Source organism: Myotis davidii, unplaced genomic scaffold, assembly GCF_000327345.1.
Source record: "Myotis davidii unplaced genomic scaffold, ASM32734v1 scaffold71, whole genome shotgun sequence".
NCBI lineage: Eukaryota > Metazoa > Chordata > Mammalia > Chiroptera > Vespertilionidae > Myotis > Myotis davidii.
Window position 1 is genome coordinate 224,626 of NW_006283588.1, and position 10,954 is coordinate 235,579.

Consider the following 10,954-nt stretch of genomic DNA (forward strand, 5'->3'; position numbering starts at 1 on the left):
CTGCTCTTTCTGAAACACTGGGACAGTCAATTCACTGACCTTCTCTGCCCCTCTGGACCTTCCTAACTTCTATGGACTGCATGACCCAAGCTCTGAGCCAGGGGTCCTCAAACTATGGCCCACGGGCCACATGCAAATAGAAATACTTTATTTGTTCCAGTTTTGTTTTTTTACTTCAAAAGAAGATATGTGCATTGTGCATAGGAATTTGTTCATAGGGTTTTTTTAAACTATAGTCTGTCCCTGCAACGGTCTGAGGGACAGTGAACTGGCCCCCTGTTTAAAAAGTTTGAGGACCCCTGGCTTAGTGGGTAGAGCATTGACCTATGAACCAGGAGGTCATGGTTCGATTCCCAGTTGGGGCTGTGCAGGAGCAGCCGATTGATGATTCTCATCATTGATGTTCCTATCTCTCTCTCCCTCTCCGTTCCTCTCTGAAATCAATGAAAATATATTTTAAAAACAAATAAATAAAATAAAACAAACTCATAGAAACAGAGTAGAATAGTGGGTGCCAGGGCTAGGGAGGTGGGTGAGGAAATGGGAAGATGCCGGTCAAAAGGTGCAAGCTTCCAGCCATACGTGAGAGAGTCCTTGAGATCTCATGTACAGCCTGGCGACTGTAACGAACAAGCGTCGTAGACGTGCTCACTGTAACCACACAGGTAACTGTGAGGTGAAGGATGTGCTAACTATGCTAATTTGGTAAAGGTCTCACAGTACATACTTGTATCACATCATTCTGTTGTTATACAATGTTATAGGTCAATTATATCTCCATAAAGCTGGGAGGAAATTTTTAAAATGAAATTCATCTTTATACTTTTGTATTTTAAATGTATTCAACCATGAGCATGTGTTTTGTTTTATTTTTAATAATGTACATATAGCTAAAATTGTGAAGGCACTAGCAGGGGCCATAGCTCCGATGGGTTACGATGACGTCTGCTTGCTTGTCGCTGCTGTCCCCAGGCCTGGTCACACCCTGGGCTGTACCGCAGCTGTGGCAGAGCCAAAATAGTTTGGAGAGGGCTTGTGACAGCGAGACAGCTGGGGTCTCAGATGACTCCGACGTGACATCTCTCTCCTCTGAGGCGATGAGGACATCGTATGACAGAAGGAATTCTAAAAATGACAGTGTGCACACTGGTGAGGAAACACACGGCCGTTTTATGGTGGCATCCGAGTTCCAGAGGGAGGCACTTGCTAAAGCAGCGGTTCTCAACCTGTGGGTCGCGACCCCTTTGGTGGTCAAACGACCCTTTCACAGGGGTCGCCTAAGACCATCCTGCATATCAGATATTTACATTATGATTCATAGCAGTAGCAACATTACAGTTATGAAGTAGCAACGAAAATAATTTTATGGTTGGGTCACAACAAATTCCTCTCAGCCATGAATGGACATCCCACCAATGAGGAAATGAGACTCAGAGGGATGCCAACAACTGTGTGAGCCGGGCTGGAAGGCCGGTCTTACTCCATCTGAAGTCTGTGCTCCTGTTACCAGACTGCATTGCTGTCTTTTTAAAGGGTGTTTAGTTCTGGTTTTGTTGTTTTACTGTCAGGAAAAGAAAAAAAATACAATTTTTTACAGCCCGCTCTCCTCCTCTCACACCCCCTTCTTTCTCCCCTCCCTCTTTAAAATATATTTTTATTGATTTCAGAGAGGCAAGGAAAGGGAGAAAAAGATAGAAACATCAGTGATGAGAGAGAATCACCGATCGGCTGCTTCCTGCACTCCCCACACTGGGGATTGAGCCCGCAACCTGGACATGTGCCCTGACAGGGAATTGAACCCTGACCTCCTGGTTCATAGGTCGATGCTCAACCACTGATGGCAGCCAGGCAAGTATTACTGATTTTTTTTTAAGCAAATTATTACTTGTTATAGTGTATGGAACAGTTTGGGTGCCTTGGGAAAGTATTATGTTCTCTTTATAATTATAGCTCTTAAAAATAAAAATTGAAACAGCACTTCTCAGTGTTGGCTTAAGTACTAGAGAGCCAACTCATACTCGTCTGATGAGCTCATCGGAAAGTGAATCTAAAAGGTGTGAGAGAACTGCAGTCTGGGTTTTGAAGTGCGGATTATGCAATGGGTTTGACAGTCTCATCCAATTCATCCCACAGCTGTCAGGTCTCTGCCAGTTGGACGCGCCTTCGAGGGCTCGCTGAGCTTGCCGCTGGCCCAGACAGGCTGTGTGCAGGCCAGGCTCTCAGAGGGTCGGCTGTGCTCCAACAGGCTCCGCAGGGATTTCACAACTCGATGCCGCAGACATCCTAAGTTCTGTGTCCCTCATCACCCAGGTCTAACGGATCAAGCTCTTCATATCACACAACCCAGTCTTTAATTTGTGACTTGTTTACTTAGTCTAGATTCTTCTCATTTCCTTCTGTCACTACAAGAGATGATTCCCTGAATGTATCCTCAAAGACAGCCACCCAAACGGGAGAAAACTTCCTAATCCCTCATTTAGAGGAATGAGCCGTAACGTTTCTATTAACCCCCTTTCTGAGCAACCTCCCTGTTTGACTTTAGAGAAGGCAAAATATACTTCCAGCATCATTTACTGGTATGAGTGGACTCCCCTTCCCCTCCCGCCCACTGGTATTTGGTAAACATTCAACAGCCAGCCCCCAAAGAGCTGATCAGTTGCTAGTTTCCATGGCCAGGCTCCAAGTGGCCAATTTTATTTTAATTAAAAAAATTTTCGTGTGCATTTATTTACCTATTTACTTATTTTTGTTGTTGTTAATCCTCACCCGAGGTTGTTTTTCCATTGATTTTTTGGAAAGATGGAAGGGAGGGGGAGAGACAGAGAGGGAAACATCCATGTGTTTTCTCCTGAGAGGGAAATCTATGGGAGAGAGACACATTCGTTGCCTCCGCGTGCACTGCTATCAGAAACTGAGCCTGCAACTGAGGTACGTGCCCTTGACCGAATCAAACCTGAGACCCTTCAGTCTGCAGGCCAACGCTCTAGCCACTGAGTCAAACCAGCTAGGGCCCAAGTGGCCAATTGTAGATTTCCAACTTGATGTCACTGGGGCCTGGAGCTGGGAAGAGATGTGCAGTAGAACCCCATTATATAGGATTTCTGTCGTATGGATACTGTAGACATATAAATGAGCTCAAGAGCACAGGAAATAATAAAATGTAATGAAATAATTAGGTAACAATGAGCTTTGAGCGTTTATTATCTTTGTTTTAAATGTAATCTAGCTAAGTATAAATTTATATAATGTAATTCTCATTTAAAAACATTTTAATTCCTGAAAACACAGCATTTCGCACTCAAGGGCCAGTTCTATCAGATAATACATTTCCTGAAAGTACATTTTAGCGTGAAATTGGGAGAAGGGTGAAATGAAAATATGGGGTTACTATCTCAATGGTGTCTGACTTTGAACTCTCCTGCAGACAAATTTCTGGGGTTCCCAAATTCCTATTTCCGAGATGACAGCCAAGGAATGGGTTTGCCATCCACTGCTGAGAGTTTTGCTGTCTGCTGCTCCACCTGGTGGTTAGAATTAGACATAGTTACTTTCCCGGCTGCTGTCTTGCTTCAGGGCTCTTCTTCTCCTATGGGGAGCATTCTTTACTCACTCAAATTTTCAGCTACTGATTGAGGTTCCAATGGTTAATTTAACCCTTCTGGTTTACAGTCTCCCATGCCTTTAGGATAAATTCCCAAACAGCATTTGTCTAACAGATTAGCAAAATTTTTGTTCACTGAGACCCCAACTTTGGAATAGTGGGGTTTTTCCAGGCTTTGTCTCCTAAATGTTAATCAGAATATCCAATGTCCGCACAAGTAGCCACTTAGCTTAATGAATACACAATATCCTATTTCTTAGCTATGCTGTACTTTATTTTTCTCTAATGTTGTATTACATATATATACACTAGAGGCCCGGTGCACAAAATTCATGCAGGGTGGGGGGAAATCCCCTCAGCCCAGCCTGCACCCTCTCCAAACCGGGACCCTTCAGGGGATGTCCGACTGCCGGTTTAGTTCTGATCCCGGGGATCGGGCCTAAACCGGCAGTCGGACATCCCCTGAGGGGTCCCAGATTGGAGAGGGTGCAGGCGGCCTTGTCATCCCACACAGCCTGCTGTTTGGTCATTACTGTTACTGTGACAGTGTCCCAGACAATTTGCATATTCCTCTATTATTAGTATAGATATACACATATATAGGTATATATATAGTTTCTTAATTATTATTATTATATATAAAATGCCCACAACTCAAACTTTAGAAAGTCTTTCTACAAATCTTATTTATTTATTCAAAACCTATTTATTGATGTCTATTCATATGTATTGATATCTACAGTGTGAGTCACTGGCCCGGGTAATTTAAATGGTCCTCAAATGAATCATGATTAGACAGTGACCTCGAATTTGTGATGTATAAGGGAGTCAGTGCATTGAGAATAGAAGCTATGCTTTATCTCACCTTAACAAGGACCCTGTGAGATGGGCAAGGCAGGTGTTACTTTATTGTTTATGACACTTGCCTGAGGGCACACACAACATGCGTTAGCCTCACACTTGATTGATAGTTTGGCTGGGTCTTGATTCTGGTAAAATGTCACTTTCATTCAGAATTTTAAAGGTATTCTTCCTTTGTTTTCTTGTGTCCAGTGTCCCCATTTAAGAAGTCCAACACCATTTGGATTCTTGTTTGTTTTTTTTAATTATCTGTGTCCTGATTCTTCTAGAAAACTTAGATTTTCTTTGAATCTATAGTTCTGAAGTTTATTGGGGATGTGTCATGTCGTGGGTCTTTGTTGTCACAGGCACTCAGTGGGTCCAGAGTCTGGAGGACTGGGTCTTTAGTTTGGGGGAGTTTGCTGCTGTGGGTTGTTTATCATTTTCTTTGCACTAATTTGTCCATTCTTCTTTTGGGAATTCTGATTATTTTGCTGTTGCACATCCTGCAGTGATCATCTCATTTATTTGCCTTTCACCTCCTGTTATCTTTAAAGAATATCTGGGAGATTATTTTTCTGTACTTCACTGATTTTTACAAAACATTGACTGTCAGATTTTAAATTTCTATAGCTCTTCTTGTTCTTTAAAATACTTTACTGTTCTTGTTTCAGGATGCCATGTTTGCTTACTTCTCTGACCACATTCATTGCTTTTTCTACTCCTCCCTGCATAGTCTCGGTGTCTTCTGATTTTTGGTTTCCATGTGTTTGATGTGATCTCCTTTGTTTTGCTTTTATTTTAGACCGACTCCTCCAATATCTGGCAAGTTGTGCCTGACTAAGAATGAGTGAGGCATCTTTCTGAGCTGATGGTAAATCATGTGTCTCATGAGGCTAGTGTCAGGTGGGCTCTACTGAAGCATGATTGGAAGGGACCCCATTGCTTTATTGGGCGACATTTTAATGTTCATATCCCCCAGACAAGGAAGCGTGTCTCCCATTGCCTGCCAGAGGGTGCAAGTCTGGCTGCAGCTGCACAGAGCTGGGTAGACGAAGGAGCTGAGTGGGGGGAGTTCCATGGTTTAATATATAGACTTTCACTTACATTTATTTTTTATTATTATTTTTAATTGATTTCAGAGAGTGGGAGAGCAAGAGAAACATCAATGATGAGAGATTCTCATCAGTAGGCTGCCTCCTGCATGCCCCTACTGAGGATAGAGCCCCAAACCCATGCATGTGTCTTGACCAGGAATTGAATCATGACCTCCTGGTTCATGGGTTGACGCTCAACCACTGAGCAACACTGGTTGGGCGACTTACTTTTATATTTTGATCTGGCATCTCAGTCTACCCATGGGGGCGGGGGGTGAATCTTAATACTCATCTCTAAAGAAACATGTGGCTGTTCTGCGGGGTTCTTGGTGACTTATTCAGATACCAGTCTAAGCTTGTGTGCACCATCCCCCTTATTCCCTGGACCCCAGTACAGGGAAGCGTCGGAGGGAGGCTGCTGGGGGCCTCACACTAGGGAGCTCATTTAATATTTATACTCGGAGCCACTTAAATTTAGTCATGATATAAAGTAAGAAAAAATCAATAAAGTGCACTGCTCATCAGTATAAACCAGTGATGTCAGAGGTGACACGCGAACTCATTTTTTTGGTTGATTTTTCTTTGTTAAATGGCATTTAAATATATAAAATAAATATCAAAATATAAGTCTTTGTTTTACGATGGTTGCAAATATCAAAAAATTTCTATATGTGACACGGCACCAGAGTAAAGTTAGGGTTTTTCAAAATGCTGACACGCCGAGCTCAAAAGGTTCGCCATCGCTGGTATAAACTAACCGCAATTATTTACACCTGATGAAATAGAAAGTCGCATGTGACAAAAGAGACAAATTTGTTTATAAAACTTTTTTGGGGGACATGATATCAAGAATTGGCCAAATAAAACTAGCCCAGCACCTGCAGGTATTGAAATGGACGTCTGAAATGATGATGCCACTACTCCTGGCTCAGTTACTGAAAAGTATAGGTTCATAGAGCTGCCATGGACCCGAGCCCAGCAGTGTCGTTGCCTTCACTTAGTTGAGTTTCCTTAAACTAAAGCTCAGGGCGGTAAACTAATTGGACTGTTCTCCCCAGTTAAACTTTATAGACATTTCACAACACAGGTTACTTTTTAATTTGGGTATCTCTGCACCATTTACACTTTTGTGTGTCTAGGATCGGCCTTAGATTATATGGTGCAATGAAATAACTTTCTTGAATACTTGCTAAAGCTTAGAATTCATAGGACAGAAGACAAGGTTTTGCATTCCATAGTGCAAGATAAAGCTTGCAGAGCAAAATTCCTGAGCTCCTCCAACCTCTCCCTTTCCCCCGGCAAAAGCCCTCCAAGAGGCCCCTCACCATCTGCCCCCACAAGCCCAGCCTCTGACCAGGTCTGCAATCTGACCCTGGACTTGAGTGAATGGTCCAGAGCCTTCACCCTTAGCTGCTCTGGGGGTCATACATGTCTGCAGGACTCATTCCCCGACTGTTAGCCCAGCCACCTCTATTTCCTGCTGGTCCCCAGTCTGACTTCTTCACTGGAGCCATCTATGTCCTTTTGGCTCACAGTGACTGGGATGAGGCATCTTATATTAGTTCGGGTCCTCTGAGAAGTAGACACTAAGTTAGGATTCAATGTGTAAGACTTGCTCGGGGGAATGCCATGAAGGATGAAGAGAGTGGGAATGGGCAGGGGAGCCTGCAGACCAGATGCAGCCCTGGCTCCAGTGGGGAAAGGAAGAGGAGGGAGGGCTGGTGAGGAGGGGCTGGGTTTTGCTAAGTGCTTTGCATATATTACCTCAAGTCTTACAACAAAACGTCTATGACAGTCACAGAGGTTCAGAGAGGTTCAGAGAGTTGCCCAATGCCACACAGCCTGCAGGTTTTGTTTTCTCAAATAAATTTTAAGGATTTCAGGAACAGAGGATCCAATATACATTTATTCTTTAAAATGGGTTTAAATGGGAACTAGAGAGATATTTAGTTATAAGGACACATCTTTGTATCTGCTCCAGCAGACAAAACACAGAAATGTTTACTGGCCTGCCCGTAGCCACCCCTAAGCCTTAGATCCAGAATATCTTTAAGACGAGCATCATGTAACCTAGAGGCTTTGTCCATTGCTTATGCAGAGGCAGAGGTTAAAGCAGGTAGGTCTGGACACTTCCAGCCAAAAAAGTCCATGGGTGCTGAGTGCATAAAGGTTAACAACAAACAATAACCTGGAAATTTTGATGGGTGCACACATAAAGAAGTTTTCCCCCTAAATATTTACATCTATATATGGGTGCCACCCCCAAATATATACACAATTTAAATGCTGATAGTTCAATTTTGAAAATGAAATATATTTTAATAAACACTGCCTTTATAATTACTCAAAGTGTGTGTATACATTTTTGGGGAACTACACACACACACACAGATACACAGGGTGGGGCAAAAGTAGGTTTACAGTTGTGAGTACATGAGCCATAAGGTTTATTCTTGTAGTATCTATATACTGGAGGTCCAGTGCACAAAATTAGTGCACAGGTAGGGTCTGTAGGCCGGGCCAGTGATCAGGGCTGATTGGACCCTTCCAGCAGCTGGCCGAGGCCTCCCTTCCTTGGCTGCCTGCTGTCAGCTGTGGCCTCCCTTCCCCAGGTGCTGGCCAGGGCCTGCCTTCCCCAGCTGCCAGCTGCCGGCTGGGGCCTTCCTTTGTTCCACACCATCCCCTGATGGTCAGTGCACATCATAGCGAGCAATCAAACTCCCGGTCTCCCAGTCAAGCTCCCATGGGGACACTTTGCATATTAACCTTTTTTTTATATAGGTATAAAAGTCTAAGCAACTGAAAGACCAAACAACCAAATGACTGAATGACCGAATGACTGGTTGACTGGTTGCTATGACATGTACTGACCACCAGAGGGAAGATTCTCAATGCAGGAGCTGCCCCCTGGTGGTCAGTGCACTCCCACAGCAGGGCCAGGATGAGCGGGAGCCGCAAGCAGGCAGTGTTGGACTGCTGGTTTCGGCCTGATCCCTGCAGGCTGGGCTGAAACGGCAGTCTGACATCCCCTGAGGGGTCCCGGATTGCGAGAGGGTGCAGGCCAGGCTGAGGGACCCCACCGGTGCATGAATCTGTGCACCAGGCCTCTAGTTATTTACAAATTATTGTCTTATTTTCCATATGAACAACTGTAAACCTAAATTTGCTCCGTTCTATATGAGTGTGTGTGTGTCTGTAGGAAGCAGAAAGGGTGAAGCCAAACAAGGGAAAATAGGAAAAAGTACATCAAAAAGTCCCTCACTGTGTGTGACATAATCACATGAACACATTTAACATTGCATCACTTAAATAGAAAAAATAAGAAGACATAAACTTTGAAGCAAATAGCAATAAAAAGAAAGGTGTGCATCATCTTTGGTATTCTTTGTAGTCTGAGGAAGTCAGACAAGTTTGGTGAAGACGGGATCTGACGAGGGAAGAGCTGTCACTGACTTCCAATCCGTGTGTTGGATTCTAATGTAACACACTGTGCTTGCGGCGCCCTCACACCACTGTTTATGCAGCCGCTGCACTGCACTGTGGTCTGATTTATGGGGCTAAGGCAGCTCCAGTAACATGCTGGGATGAATGAATGAAACAGGTGTGAAAAACAGCCTTAAGGGGAAAGTGCAGTGCCCAGACAGAGACTGTAGGGGGCAGCAGAAACTCAGGCGTGGAAAGAGGCCGGCACACAAAGCCTTCTGTGGATCTGGACCGTAGAGGGCCCTCTACTTGCCTTTAGGGACTTAGAAAAGGACCTGGGAGATTTTAGCAGCCATAATTTCGGTGGATTCAACACACCCTTTGAAACCATCCTGTCTGTTCTTCAGCATGAATGAAGCGATCTGAGAGCACGAGTACAAACTCGAAAGAATCATGTATTCATGTTTCTTTATATAAAAAAAATTAGAATGTCTGTCTCAGTATTAGGATGTTATTATTAATCAACATTTCACGACAGAAAGCTTTGAAATTAGGGCCTGTGACAGCCATCATCCATCATGAATGCTATTTACTCTGGAACAAATTTTCCCCTTTTGACCGGGTTGCCAAGGAAACAGTGCAGACCCTCCTAGAGGTAAACAGAAGCTGGGGGAGGGGTATGAAATGATTCTCATCACGGTAAACCTCCAGGCCTCGCCTATGGATGATGTCAAAATCGTTGCTTTTGAATTTCATCCCATCAGACATTAAATGGCTTGCCTATGCCTGGTTTATTTTTACCCATCCCTTAATTTTTAACCTTTCTGTGGAAGTTTAAGGATATGTTTCTTGTAGGGAGCATGTAGCTTGAGGTTATTTCCCATCCCAGCCTGAGAGTCCCCATCCTCTGAGACGGGAGGGAGCCTGTGCATGTTTCTCCTGACAGATCGATGCCCTGCCTCCCTCCTTGCTTTATGTTCACGATGGACTGTATCGATTGTTCATGCTCTTCCCTTTTCTAATGTCTTCCAAATAATCAGAATGTTTATTTTCCAAACTCTCCTCTCTGCCCTCCTTCCTCTCAAGCCACACACATGTTACTACATCACTCTTTTATTTTAACTCATATTTGAAGTTAAAAGCCTCTATCAATATATTAAAGATCACGTAGTCACTTTGACTCCCTAAAATTTTAACATTCTTAATCCTCCTGCCCACCAAATTGGGACTTAGGACTGCTTTTGCTTTCTTATTTATTCATTCTCCATTCCTAATACCTATGTTTTGTTCATAAAATTAGACTTTTAAAAACACTTTTTAAACTTATTTTACAACTAAAAAAATAAAAATAGTACAAGGAACATTTGTAATGCTTGTTACTCAGGTTTACCTATTGTTAACATTTGCCCCAAATTCTAAATTCTATCATTTTCTTTCACATACACACACACACACACACACACACACACAGATGTAATTCTTTTCTGAACCTTTTAAAGATAAATTTCATATATGCCCTTATATTTACTCAGATCCCTAAACACGTTAGTGTATGTTTTCTAAGAAGAATGATATTCTCTTACATGCCCACAGCACAGTTATCAGTATCACTAGTTTACGTTGTTGTATGTTTTATCTAATGTATAATCCACATTCACATTTTGTCAGTTAATGTCTTTTTCAGTACCCCCACCCCTCTCCAGTGCAGGATCCAGTCTTGGGGTGAGTCTCACATTGAGTTGTTTCTTTAGCCTCCTTCAGTCTGGAATGCTCACAGCCTTTCTTGGTATTTTTTTTTTATTATTATTTTTTTATTTATTTATTTTTTTAATATATTTTGGTTATCAGTAACTAGTTTACGTTGTTGTATGTTTTATCTAATGTATAATCCACATTCACATTTTGTCAGTTAATGTCTTTTTCAGTACCCCCACCCCTCTCCAGTGCAGGATCCAGTCTTGGGGTGAGTCTCACATTGAGTTGTTTCTTTAGC